This window comes from Stegostoma tigrinum, unplaced genomic scaffold, assembly GCF_030684315.1.
Source record: "Stegostoma tigrinum isolate sSteTig4 unplaced genomic scaffold, sSteTig4.hap1 scaffold_68, whole genome shotgun sequence".
In the NCBI taxonomy this organism is placed as follows: Eukaryota; Metazoa; Chordata; class Chondrichthyes; order Orectolobiformes; family Stegostomatidae; genus Stegostoma; species Stegostoma tigrinum.
In genome coordinates this window covers 36,430-50,731 of record NW_026728622.1, presented here as the reverse complement: position 1 = coordinate 50,731, position 14,302 = coordinate 36,430, and the positions used below count along the sequence as shown (strand labels likewise).

Below are 14,302 nucleotides of genomic sequence, written 5' to 3'. Positions count from 1 at the left end.
ATTCCAAGTAAGGCTGCACTAGCTACATCTTTTAATTTACTAGCACAGAGTACATCGCGTCCAGGATACCTATTGACCTTTAGCCCCATTAGTTTCCCTAGCACCTCTTCTCTGGTGATATTTCCTGTCTTCTTTTTGCCCCTTGTTAATTAAGTAATTTTGAGATGCTATTTGTGTCTTTTGCTGTGCAGACTGGTATAAAGTATTTGTTTGTCTCATTTGCTATTTCCTGATTCCCCATTATTATTTTTGCCGCCTCCATTCTTTAAGGGATCTGCTTTCACTTTGACCTCTTCCTTCATTTGTTTAAATAAGCTCTTATTGTCTGTTTCTTTTCTATTTCTCGGCTTTGAAATCTTTCCTTATTTCTGGTTTTCTACTAACCTTGGGCACTGACTGTTGAATTGGCAGAACATTGGAGAGAATGCTTAGAATATGAAATTTTTGGTCTGATAAATAGTACTCGACATGGTGCTGTTGCCTCCGCTCCTGCTCAGGTCTCTCCCACTTGAAATGCCAAATGTGAGCCTGCCCATGCTCTTCACAGCTGCCCTGCAGCATTAAATGGCTGGAGGCAGGACAGCGGGCACCCTCTTGGATGGAAGTTCTACCTTGTAGAACTCCTGGCCACTTAGAGCCCAGCAGAGTCTGAAGTTGCTGATGGCTGGATGGCGGGTCCCCGACTAGAGGTGCGGAGTGGTCGAGGGTTGTTAGGGGTTTTTAAAAGGTTGGATGAGAGTTTAAGGGCATGAAATGCCTAGGATCAGGCCAAGGGGCCTGTGAACGATGTTCCCCTACCAACTCACTTTTTCTAGACTGGATTGTGCATGTAAAGCTTTCTGATTGACATCTATCTCCTGACACAATAGAGGGGATCCCTTAAATTGCCATCAATTAGTCTCAGGAGGTCAAAGGATAGGCAGGCTGCTTGACAGTTCCCCAGAACTTTCACACATGTACGCACAGTGCCCTCCAGATTTTGTGTGTTCTTCCCACCTTCGTATCTGTGGGATGGGGCTGTATAATCGAGCTCATAAGAAGTTATCCTGAGCCTTGAAATAGGACTGGAATGATGCAGCCAAATCTGGTGACTTAACTTCAAGACTAATAATTTTGGTAGTCTTGAATAATAATAATGAAATTTACCCAACTTGTTTTAAGAATGTGACATTTTATCATCAAATTTAGCTAATGCTGTTTTCATTGGAGTACAGGGGATTAATAAGTAGTTAATCGAGACATGAGGGATTACGATAGGTTGGGATAAGATAAACGTGGAAAAGCTGTGTTCCCATGGCTAATGGATGATGTTACAAGGAGAAGGGAATGCATTCATGTTTTGGGGAAAAGATGTAGGGGGATGTAAAGAGGAATTTTTTTTTAAAGCAGTGAATGTTTCTGCCTGGCATTCGATGTTTTGACAATGTTTGCCAGATTTTGTTGGCATCTTGTGAACTAACATTGAATTGATACTTGCTTAACTACTAATTGTTTTTGGTAGACACTGTAGAACATACCATATGTATGGCAAAATAGCAAAATTACAAGAGAAATCTAGTTCAAAACCTAGGTAACAGAGCACCTTTTTAAAATTAACAAGAACGTGTCATTAACACACTTAATAGCTGCGACATAGTGTGATTTAAAAGAATGCTGATAACCCGAAGTGAAATAGGGGTTGTAAGATCCACTGTTTGAAACGAGTGAAGAGCCAATTAGATTGTACTTTGGATTTGGATGTAATGAGAATGCACGCCGGTTGAAAGAGATCGATGTTTTAGGTTAAATTGTTCTGAGTGCTGCTTCATAAATATCAAGGAGGGCTCCATAACATATAAAGCTACTGTTCCTCCACCATTGTTCCACAGAAATTACTGAAGCAAACAACAGAATATGACCAGCATCACTGACGGTTCCCTAGTTAGATTTGACATTTTGCATTTGAGAAGGAAATGGCCTGTTTCCATCATTCCAGAGTACTTTTGTGAATCATTGTATTTATTTCTAGGCCAAATAAAGGAATTAATTTTATTTAATAGATCCAATAAGTTAAAACTGTAATCGAAGTTAGTTTTCTTCCTCCTTTGTCGTGGATCTGTTGGAGTTGCACACAGCACAATGTGTCTTCGATCAACACAAATTGACACAAAACGAGCAACTTCTAAATGTGACTGAAGTAATCAACTGTTCAACGACCATTATTGATGGTTTGGAACAAAATCACAAAGACTAGGTCAATGTGCCACTCTGTGTCGACATGTATCTGAACTGGCTGCTGAACGTCTTTGATACGTATGTATGATTTACACTTTAATGTAGTACGTTTAGATTGTCCTAAGGTGCATTAAACTGCTTCCTGCATATTGGATTTTGATATATGCATGATCAGTTAAGTAAATGTGAAGATTGTCGACTGATTAAAACCAACCGTGGCATTGTTGACATAAAGTTTCAGTGTGTTCTAATTTCATTTCAGTGAAAGAAATAAAGTAGTTAAAAGTTTTAGCGACTTTTGTTTTAAATCATAAAATTGAAACTGATATACTTTTGATTCCATTTGGTCAGATCTGTACAGGATCATGTAGACATCTCGACACTCTGATTGCAATGCTCTTCACGGTTACAAATGTTAGTGCTGGAGAATGATGTGTATAATGCGCACAATATGAACATCATCCAGTTAATGTCAAGGAATAAACGGCCAGATGTTGAATAAAATTTTGTGACCGTCAATCTCGTAGAGTCATACAGCATAGAAACACCATATCTATGCCTACCAACAAACACCAAACTGCACTAATCTCATTTATCTACACTTGGTCCAGAACCTACTTTGACCTAGCATTTTAAATGCTCATCCCAGATGCTTTTTAAATGTTGAGAATACCTGCCTCTACTGCCCTCTCAGGCAGCGTGCTCCATACGTCTACCAGTTTTGACATGAAAAAGCTTTTCCTCAGACTTCCTCACCTTAAACTTGTGCCATCTGGTTTCATCCTCACCTTAAACTTGTGCCATCTGGTCTTAGACACATGTGCCCTGGGGAAAGGATTCTCACAATGTATTCTGCCTGTGCCTGTCATAATTTTCTATGCCTCAATCAGATCAGAGGAATTGAGTATAAGAGCAAAGTGGTCCTTCTGCAGCTGTACAGGGCCCTGGTGAGACCACACCTGGAATACTGTGTGCAGTTTTGGTCTCCCAATTTGAGGAATGACATTCTTGCTATTGACGGAGTGCAGCGTAGGTTCACAAGGTCAATTCCCGGAATGGCGGGACTATCATATGTTGAAAGATTGGAGCGACTGGGCTTGTGTCCTCTCGAGTTTAGAAGGATGAGAGGGGATCTGATTTAGACGGATAGGATTATGAATGGATTGGACACTGTGGAGGCAGGAAGCATTTTTCTGCTGATGGGTGAGTCCAAGAGGGAGAGAGAAAACAGGAAATTGTAGACCGGTTAGACTGATGTCAGTAGTGGGAACGATGCTGGAGTGAATTATAAAAGATGAAATTACAACTCATTTGGATAGCCGTAACAGGATAGGTCAGAGTCAGCATGGATTTACAAAGGGGAAATTGTGCTTGACGAATCTTCTGGAATCTTTTGAGTATGTAACTATGAAGATAGACAAGGGAGAACCAGTGGATGTAGTGAACCTGGACTTTAAGAAAGCCTTTGATAAAGTCCCACATTGGAGACTAGTGAGCAAAGTCAGGGCACATGTTATTGGGGGCAAAATACTGACTTGGATTATAAATTGGCTGGCTGACAGGAAACAAAGAGTCGTGATGAACGGGTCCCTTTCGGAATGGCAGGCAGTGGCCAGTGGGGTACCACAAGGTTCGGTGCTGGGACCACAGCTGTTTACAATATCCATTAATGATAGAGATGAAGGCATTAAAAGTAATCTTAGCAAATTTTCCAATGACACAAAGCTGGGTGGCAGTGTGAAATGTGAGGAGGATGTTATGAGAATACAGGATGACTTGGATTGGCTTGGTGAGTGGACGGATGGCTGACAGATGCAGTTTAATGTTAATAAATGTGTGGTTATCCACTTTTTTGGTAGCAAGAACAGGAAGGCAGATTACTATCTCAATGGAGTCAAGTTGGTAAAGGGGAAGTACAATGTGATCTTGGTGTTCTTGTACATTAGTCAATGAAAGCAAGCATGCAGGTACAGCAGACAGTGAAGAAAGCCAATGGCATGCTGGCCTTCATAACAAGAGGAATTGAGTATAGGAGCAAAGACGTCCTTCTGCAGCTGTACAGGGACCTAGCTTAGAAGGATGAGAGGGGGTCTGATTGAGATGCAGAAGATTATTAAAGGATTGGACACTCTGGAGGCAGGAAGCATGTTTCCGCTGATGGGTGAGTCCAGAACCAGAGGTTCTGTTTAAAAATAAGGGGTAGGCCATTTAGAACAGAGTTGAGGAAAACCTTCTTCACTCAGAGAGTGGTGGATATATGGAATGCTCTGCCCCAGAAGGCTGTGGAGGCCAAGTCTCTGGATCGTTTCAAGAAAAAGATGGATCGATCTCTTCAAGATAGTGGAATCAAGGGTTATGGGGATAAGGCAGGGACAGGATACGGATTGTGGATGATCAGTCATGATTATAATGAATGGTGGTGCTGGCTTGAAGGGCCGAATGGCCTACTCCTGCACCTGTTGTCTGTTGTAAAAGTTAATTGTAGAAGAATGATTAAGATGGTCCCATATATATGGTGTTGGCAGCTGCTTCACATTGGGAAAACAACATGGTTGATCTTGATTCTACTCCTACTTGTTACACAGAAGCCTCTTCAAGCAACAATTCTTGAATGCCACAATGATGCCACCCGAAGGTTGCAGGAACAGCAACTCATATTCAGCTTGGGAACCCTGCAGCCCAATGGTATCAATGTGGACTTCACCAGCTTCAAAATCTCCCCTTCCCCCACCGCATCCTAAAACCAGCCCAGTTCGTCTCCTCCCCCCACTGCACCACACAACCAGCCCAGCTCTTCCGCTCCACCCACTGCATCCCAAAACCAGTCCAACCTGTCTCTGCCTCCCTAACCTGTTCTTCCTCTCACCCATCCCTTCCTCCCACCCCAAGCTGCACCTCCATCTCCTACCCACTAACCTCATGCCACCTCCTTGACCTGCCCGTCTTCCCTGGACTGACCTATCCCCTCCCTACCTCCCCACCTATACTCTCCTCTCCACAAACTATCTTCTTTTCTCTCCATCTTCGGTCCGCCTCCCCCTCTCTCCCTATTTATTCCAGAACCCTCACCCCATCCCCCTCTCTGATGAAGGGTCTAGGCCCAAAACGTCAGCTTTTGTGCTCCTGAGATGCTGCTGAGCCTGCTGTGTTCATCCAGCCTCACATTTTATTATTCTTGAATGTTGATGGGACGTTGAAATGCAGGTAGATTATCGTGATCACTTGTTGAAAATGGATAGCAGCTAGTAGTTCTCTTTCGTCTCAACTAGTGACCAGTAGGCAACGGTCAAACAGTACCTAACCCAGAGGTCACAAGCTCCTCTGAGACATGATGTTAGTTGAGTCTCATGAATAACTACCTGCAGATGGACTATCTGCAGATAAAGCATGGTATTAAATCTCACATATACTGCTCTCAACCGTTTTAATCGAAGTATTTATCACTCGTTGCATAGAAACAGATCACAAAACTGAAATGGCATATGCACAAATACCAGCATAGAAGTTCTTTACAGTAGCATTTTGTTTAAAGTTGTATTTGTAAAATAAAAGGGTGAAATATTAACTTTCACAAATCATATTAACATGCTGTAGAAATCTGTGGAAGTGAGAAATTTGTTTTTTGATTCAATACATGTCTGACAAATGACAATTCAAAGAGATCTTTGTTTCAGCTGGAGTGGGTTGTGGAGTCAACCTCATTAGGGGCATTTAAGTGACTATTTGACAGGCATATGGGTGATAATACAAGATAGGGGTGGAGGTTAGATAGACCTGAGGTTTAGGGTAAAAGTTCAGCACAGCATCATGGGCTGAAGGGCCTGTACTGTTCTATGTTCTATGTATCTTATGCTGTATTCAAATCAGTAAAGTGAGTCAGTGACATTCTGCAATTTCCTTTTCCAGGGGTAGGAGTGGAAGAATCAGAGTGTTTCTTTGAAAATTGGCTTGATGTGTCAATCCAAGCGTCATCTGGAGGAAAAAATACAAGTGTAAGTACTAAATCTATCATTGCTGATACACATGTAAACTGTAGATTTAACTGTACGTAAACTTTGTTTAACAAACTAGCCCACTCAATAAACTGACAAAAATTACACACCAGATGTTTACTGTATTCTCATCATCTCTGTGATGTCTGGTGAGGGTGCAAGTGAGAAGGCTCCCTGCCAGTAAGTTTGAGTTAAGGCGAAGTTGCATCATTACTGAAGTTATTTATGCTGTAAATGAAGGAGAACAGTAATGTGTATATCCCATGCATTATGTTCCTGTTCTTGAGTGTGTGTTTTTTGTGTGTGTGGACCTATTGATCAACTGGAATTTTTGATTATTCAGCCCATTCCTGGTACCACGGGTACTGTTTAACAAAAGGTTTGCTGTCTTAGTATATTTCTCTATTTAGTCACTGCCACTATTAATGTTAAGTTATAGCGTGGTCTTTGCAGAATCTGCACAGTGCATTCCTGCTGGATAAATGATGCACTACATCTGTATGATGCCATTGCTTCTCAACGACACCATCTTAGCAGCTGTTGTTGTTACCAATAATGTTTTCATCATTAGAATACTTGGAAAATATTCAGAAGTGCTGTATGACTCTACTGCTCACTTGCAGCAGTGATAACACTTAATGTGAGGTCATGTTTTTCCCCATTTGATGTTCTATTGTCAACAATGTATCTCACAACTAATGGGCATATTTCATTGAAACCTGGTCTGTACAGGTATGGTCCAAGGAAGAACTGATTAGTTTTTGACAGATCTAGATTTATTTCTCTATTTTTTAAAAACATCAGTTAAAATTTGTTGTATAGGCAAATGATCATCTTTCTAGAATATTGTTGATTGATTTCGAATGTTGTGGATTGTGACAGCCCTGATAGTAGAATTTTTCATAACTATCAAAATATGAGCAGAATTTTCAGAGCAGATTATCAAATTGGCCTGAAGCTTTCTCAGTGAGATGGAAGCTTTTAATAAAAGGATTTATTTTGTCGGCCTTGCATTTACAAAGAATCAGTCAAGTGGAGAAATGCCTCAAAGAAAAGCTGTGTAATTGTAGAGTCATGGATGTTTGTTGCACAGGAGGAGGCCGTGCGGTCTGTCGTTACTGCACTACTCAACAAAGATCTGTCTACATTGAACTCACATGGCATTGATTTCCTTTTTGATTGTTTGACCCATAGCCCTGGAGCCTACGGCAACACAAGTGAATATCTAAATACTGCTTAAATATTCAGACACTTTCTGAATCAGCCGCACTTTCAGTCAGTGAGTTCATGTCAACTAATGGAAAAAGCAGCTTCCAGTTATCCTTTCTATGCCCTTCAAAATCTTAAACACCTTTTACCAGGTCCCCTTGTCTGCTCCAATCTTGTCATCAGTCAGATGGGCAGGTCAGTGGCAGATTGATATAGCCTGAAGAAGGAATAAGATAAGAGAGTACTTAATGTGGCAAAGCCTGTCGTGCCCGATGGAGGTCAGCTACAGCAGTCAGCAGTGAAGTCCACTGGCAAGGATGGGCGGGTTTTAGCCCAGCGCAGGGAATACAAACCATCACGGAGGAAGCCTCGTTCAGAGTGTCTGCAAACTCGTGGCTTAGGAAAGGACTGTAATAGAACATAGAACAGAACAGAACAGTACAGCACAGAACAGGCCCTTCAGCCCACAATGTTGTGCCGACCATTGATCCTCATGTATGCACCCTCAAATTTCTGTGACCATATGCATGTCCAGCAGTCTCTTAAATGACCCCAATGACCTTGCTTCCACAACTGCTGCTGGCAACGCATTCCATGCTCTCACAACTCTCTGTGTAAAGAACCCGCCTCTGACATCCCCTCTATACTTTCCACCAACCAGCTTAAAACTATGACCCCTCATGCTAGCCATTTCTGCCCTGGGAAATAGTCTCTGGCTATCAACTCTATCTATGCCTCTCATTATCTTGTATACCTCAATTAGGTCCCCTCTCCTCCTCCTTTTCTCCAATGAAAAGAGACCGAGCTCAGTCAACCTCTCTTCATAAGATAAGCCCTCCAGTCCAGGCAGCATCCTGGTAAACCTCTTCTGAACCCTCTCCAAAGCATCCACATCTTTCCTATAATAGGGCGCCCAGAACTGGATGCAGTATTCCAAGTGCGGTCTAACCAAAGTTTTATAGAGCTGCAACAAGATCTCATGACTCTTAAACTCAATCTCCCTGTTAATGAAAGCCAAAACACCATATGCTTTCTTAACAACCCTGTCCACTTGGGTGGCCATTTTAAGGGATCTATGTATCTGCACACCAAGATCCCTCTGTTCCTCCACACTGCCAAGAATCCTATCCTTAATCCTGTACTCAGCTTTCAAATTCGACCTTCCAAAATGCATCACCTCGCATTTATCCAGGTTGAACTCCATCTGTCACCTCTCAGCCCATCTCTGCATCCTTCAATGTCCCGCTGCAGCCTACAACAGCCCTCTACACTGTCAACGACACCTCCGACCTTTGTGTCGTCTGCAAACTTGCTGACCCATCCTTCAATCCCCTCGTCCAAGTCATTAATAAAAATTACAAACAGTAGAGGCCCAAGGACAGATCCCTGTGGAACTCCACTCACCACTGACTTCCAGGCAGAATATTTTCCTTCTACTACCACTCGCTGTCTTCTGTTGGCCAGCCAATTCTGTATCCAAGCAGCTAAGTTCCCCTGTATCCCATTCCTCCTGACCTTCTGAATGAGCCTACCATGGGGAACCTTATCAAATGCCTTGCTGAAGTCCATATACATCACATCGACAGCTCGACCCTCATCAACTTTTCTAGTCACCTCCTCAAAAAACTCGATAAGTTTTGTGAGACATGACCTACCCCTCACAAAGCCGTGTTGACTGTATTTGATCAAGCCATGCTCTTCCAGATGGTCGTAAATCCTATCCCTCAGAATCCTTTGTCACACCTTGCAGACGACAGACGTGAGACTTACTGGTCTGTAATTGCCGGGGATTTCCCTATTTCCTTTCTTGAAGAGAGGAATTACATTTGCCTCCCTCCAGTCCTCAGGTACGACTCCAGTGGAGAGTGATGTTTGACTTTTTAAACTTTTGTTTTTATTCTTCTACTGTTATACTAAGAAGACTGTAGTGCTGAACATTTTAACTTATTCATTTATTTTTATCACATGGAGCATGGAACGGTACAGCACAGTACAGGCCCTTCAGCCCACGATGTTGTGCCGAACTTTTACCCTAATCCTGTGGTCAATCTAACCTCCGCCCCTACCTTATACTATCATCCATGTGCTTGTCTAATAGCCGATGAAATGCCCCTATTGAGGCTGACTCCACTCCCCTCTCCGGCATTGCATTCCACTCCCCTACGACTCTGAGTAAAGAAGGATGGATAAATTTTCTACTTCTGCAACTAAAATTGCGTACCAAGGTACTTTGTACCTGAGATGGCACCGTCTAAGGCAACTTTGTACTCTTTTCTTTGTACTCTTGTACCCTGTATTGAATGCATGTGATAATAAAATCTCACTCTAATGCATAGCAGGACACTGGGAAGCTTAGAGGAGAAAAGGGACCCTGGAGTGCATGTTCATGAATTCCTGAAGGGGTCAGGTCAGGCTAGTAAGGGTTGTCACAAAGACATATGGGACACCTCCCTTTATCAGTTGTGGCATAAATTGTAAGAGTGGGAAGGTCACTTTGGAGTTGTTTAAAAGTTTGGTTAGGCCACAGCTGGAGTCGTGTGTGGCATTTTGGTCACCACCCATTAGGAAGGATGTAATTGCACTGGAGGGAATGAAAAGGATGTTGCATGTGTTGGAGCATTTTAGCTGTGAAGAAAGACTGGAAAAAATCACATTATTTTCTGTGAAGCAGAGAAGGTTTGGTGGGTGAATGGAGGTCCTGACAGAGGCATATAAGATTATGAGAGGTATAGATGGGTTGAATAGAAAGCATTGTTCCCCTTAGTTAAAGCATCAATAACAATAGAGCATAATTTTAAAGAGAAAGACGGGAATATTGAGGAGGTTTGAGGAAAATCGTTTTCATCCAGAGTGTGGTGAAGGTCTGGAGCGCATTGCCTGGGCGGGAAGTTGAAACAGGAAACCTCACAACCTTTGAAAAGTACTTGGATGAGCAGTTGACATGTCGTAATATTTAAGAGAATGGTCTCGTGTGTAAAAATGGGACTAGTATATGTTGCAGTGTATTTTTAGAGGTACAGCCTTAGTGGGCCATAGGACCTCTTCTGTACTATATGATTCCATGACAACCCCCAGCCCAGGCAGCTGGTTTTTTCAGTCATCTCCAGGATTACACCCTTCATAGTGTGATCCCTTGCGTTGTTCGCCCTCCCAAGTTCATTAGCTCACACTTTTCCTGGTTGAGTTCAATTGCTGTGCTCAGCTGACCAGTCTGTTGATCTCCTCCTGAAGTTTATTCTTCCTGTCTGTCAACCAATTTTGGATCCAGTGTGCCACTTTGCCTTTGATCCCATGGCTGTTATTTACATGGCCATTCCATCGATATCCTCCTCACTAAATTAGCCATTCGCTAGCAATACAGTCATACATCCTGTGTTTAAGCCCAAATGATGAATTAACTTGACAAATTTCAAGGGTCCTTGTGGAAAGCCCTGCACAACCCCACTCAAAGCAAACATCCTGTCAAATAGATATCCCTCTACCATCAATCACCCTGTGCTCTCTGCCACAGCCAGTTTTGGCTCCAGTGTGCCTCTTTGCCTTTGATCCCATGGCTGTTGTTTTCTTGCTCAATCTGCCAAGGGGGACTTTACTAAGCCCACATCAAATGCATAATGTGACCTCCTCTTAACAAATCCATAGTGTTTATCCCTGATTATTTCTTGCAAGTACATTCTACCCCTAAGAATGCCTCTTTATAGCTTCACCAGTGCTGAGATTATTCTGACTAGCCTTTAATTTCCTGGTCTGTTCCTCTCTCCGTTTATTAATAGTGGGACAATGTTAATAGTGTTTCATTACTTCACGTGTGATTGACAAGGGTTTGAAAATTGCTGCCAGCGGCCCAGATATCTCCTCCCTCACTTCCCCCGCTAGCTGGTATACGTTTCAGTTCGCCCTGTAGATGTATCCACTTTTAAAGTTGCTCAACCAGCTGCATCTCCCTGTCTCTTAACCTCTGATGCTCCGAGGTCCTCTGCCCTGATATCTTACTTGCAGTGTCCTTTTCCATTGTAAAGATTGACACAAAATATTCATTGAGGACAGTGCCGATGTTTTCCAGGTCCACACAAAGATTACCTCTGTGAAATGAACGAGGAGCTATTAGAGAGGTTTGAGATTTACAATCAAGAAAGAAATTGACAAAATGACTTCCTTGGAGAATCATACAACATACATTGTCCATTGTTGTAAACAAACAGAAGTTTTTGTTTCCACAGTTGTTTGCAAATAGCCAATCAAGATCATAAAATAATGTTTTAAGATGATTTACAAAGCAAGGCAATTGAGGAAGATGTATTGGATGTATTGAACTCTCAACTACCTCCCTTAAGTTTAGGAATGTCAGTATTTTTCTTCTGGATAACTTTGGCAGATATCTTCAAACAAGTAGCTGAACCCACAGATTTATGTGACCAACGAAGCCTGAGCCTTTTGCTTCACGATGCAGTCCAGATCCCTCGGCAGCTGGGTGAGGTAGCTTCATTTGGAGGCAGCACCATTGAACCAAGTGTCCGCAGTTGCTTCCAACATGTAAGTGTGCTCTGCACCAATTCATAATGTCAAGCGGGTCTACTTGGCACTATGAATTTTGAGCTCATTTTCGTTTTGTTCACCTGCACATCTGCCAATGTGGTATATCGTATCCATTGCACCCGGTGTGGCCTCCGCTACATTGGGGAAACCAAGCAGAGGCTTAGGAACCACTTTGCAGAACACCTCCGCTTGGTTCGCAACAAACAACTGCACCTCCCAGTCGCGAACCATTTCAACTACCCCTCTCATTGCTCAGACGACATGTCCATCATGGGCCTCCTGCAGTGCCACAATGATGCCACCCGAAGGTTGCTGGAACAGCAACTCATATTCCGCTTGGAAACCCTGCAGCCCAATGGTATCAATGTGGACTTCACAAGCTTCAAAATCTCCCCTTCCCCCACTGCATCCCAAAACCAGCCCAGTTCTTCCCCTCCCCCCACTGCATCTCAAAACCAGCCCAGCCTGTTTCTGCTTCCCTAACTTGTTCTTCCTCCCACCCATCCCTTCCTCCTATCTCAAGCTGCACCTCCTTTTCCTACCTACTAACCTCATCCCACCTCCTTGACCTGTCTGTCTTCCCTGGACTGACCTATCCCCTCCCTACCTCCCCACCTGTACACTCCTGTCTACCTAACTTCTTTTTTATCCATCTTCGGTCCGCCTCCCCCTCTCTCCTTATTTATTCCAGTTCCCTCTCCCCATGCCCCTCTCTGATGAAGGGTCTAGGCCCGAAACGTCAGCTTTTGTGCTCCTGAGATGCTGCTTGGCCTGCTGTGTTCATCCAGCTCCACACTTTGTTATCTTGCACTATTGATATGGACTGGTTTGTCACTAGAATTTATTACCCAGGCAAAGTGTGTCACGACTTCAGTTGATCTGAGCTCTTAACAGCAGGTGGAGCCTCAAGTTAATGCCTCTTCTGAATGCTGGCATCTCCGACAATCCAAATTCCTCAGTACTTCATTGAAGTATTACCCTAAAAATTATGCTTAAATATAAATTACAGCTTGAAGCCATAACCTTCTAATTTATTGTTGAGAGCTCTACTAGTTTATAACAGAACTAGAACAGACCTGGAATGGATACGGGATGGTTTTCTTGAGCAATATGTTGAGGAACCAACTGGAAAGCAGTGCATCTAAGACTGGGTGCTGTGTAATGAGAAGGGAATCATTGCCAATCTAGCTGTGCAAGATTTCTTCGAGATGAGTGGCCGCAACATGATTGAATTTTTTCAATCAAGATGGAGAGTGTGAGAGTTGATTTGGAGACCAGGGTGCTGCATCTTAATAATGAAAGCTGAAGATATGAGGCATGAAATTAGCCTTGATAGATCACAAAGAGTTGCTTAAAGGGATGACAGTGGATAGGCAATGGCAAACATTTAAGGAGCACGTGGGCGGACTACAACAACTGTTTATTCCTGTCTGGCATGAAAGCAAAATGGGTAAGAGGACCAATCCATGACTTAACAAAGGCAATTAGCGATAGTATCTGATCCATGGAAACAACATTTGAGGATTGGCAGCGTAGTAGAATTTAGCAAAGAAGGACCAAGGGATTGATTAAGAAGGGGTAACTGCAGTAAAGTAAGCATACAGGGAACATAAAGACTGACACAGAGTTTCTATAGATACGTGAAGAGAAAGAGACTGGTAAAGACAAATGTTAGGAAGGGGGTTGACCAGTCAAGGGAAGACAGACAGGTCAAGGAGGCAGGGCTGACGCTGGTAGGTAGGAGGTGGGGTGGGGTTAGGGTGTAACCCTAACCCGAACTCTCACCCTAATCTCCACCCCACCTCCTACCTACCAGCATCATCCCCTCCTCCTTGACCTGTCTGTCTTCCCTTGACTGATGAACCTCCATCATAACTCCCCAACAACACTCACCTTTACTGGCTCCAGCACCGCCTCTTTGATCTGTCTCCACCTATCTTCTCCTCTATCCATCTTCTATCCACCTCCCCTTCTCTCTTTATTTATTTCAGAATCCCGTTCCCCTCCCCCATTTCTGAAAAAGGGCCCAAACCCGAAACGTCATCTTTCCTGCTCCTCTGATACCGCTTGGCCAGCTGTGTTCATCCGGCTCCACACCTTGTTATCTCAGATTCTCCAGCATTGGCAGTTCCTCCCGTCTCTGAAATGGTCTGTTGGCCTTCGTTCCGAGAGGTTTCGAGTACAGAAGCCGGAATGTGGTGTTGCAGTTACGCAGCACCTTGGTGAAGCCGTACCTAAAATAGTGTGTGCAGTTTTGTGCTCCTTTTCTGCGGAAGGATGCTGTTGCTCTCATAGTTTATCAGTGCAGCGCATGTTTATCAGCCTGTTTCCCGGAATGGCAGGTCTGATGT

The 14,302-nt window shown here is 43.2% G+C and overlaps 1 long non-coding RNA gene across 2 annotated transcripts in view; it reads left to right on the top strand.

The window, feature by feature from the left end:
- The window catches only part of LOC132209153 (uncharacterized), a 1,475,533-nt gene that overhangs the window by 1,443,294 nt on the left and 17,937 nt on the right, over window positions 1–14,302 (top strand). For both annotated transcript variants that reach the window (XR_009445245.1, XR_009445244.1), the window contains 2 exons: window positions 6,121–6,206; window positions 11,791–11,948. This is a non-coding gene — a long non-coding RNA (uncharacterized LOC132209153). The remainder of the gene's footprint in view (window positions 1–6,120; window positions 6,207–11,790; window positions 11,949–14,302) is intronic.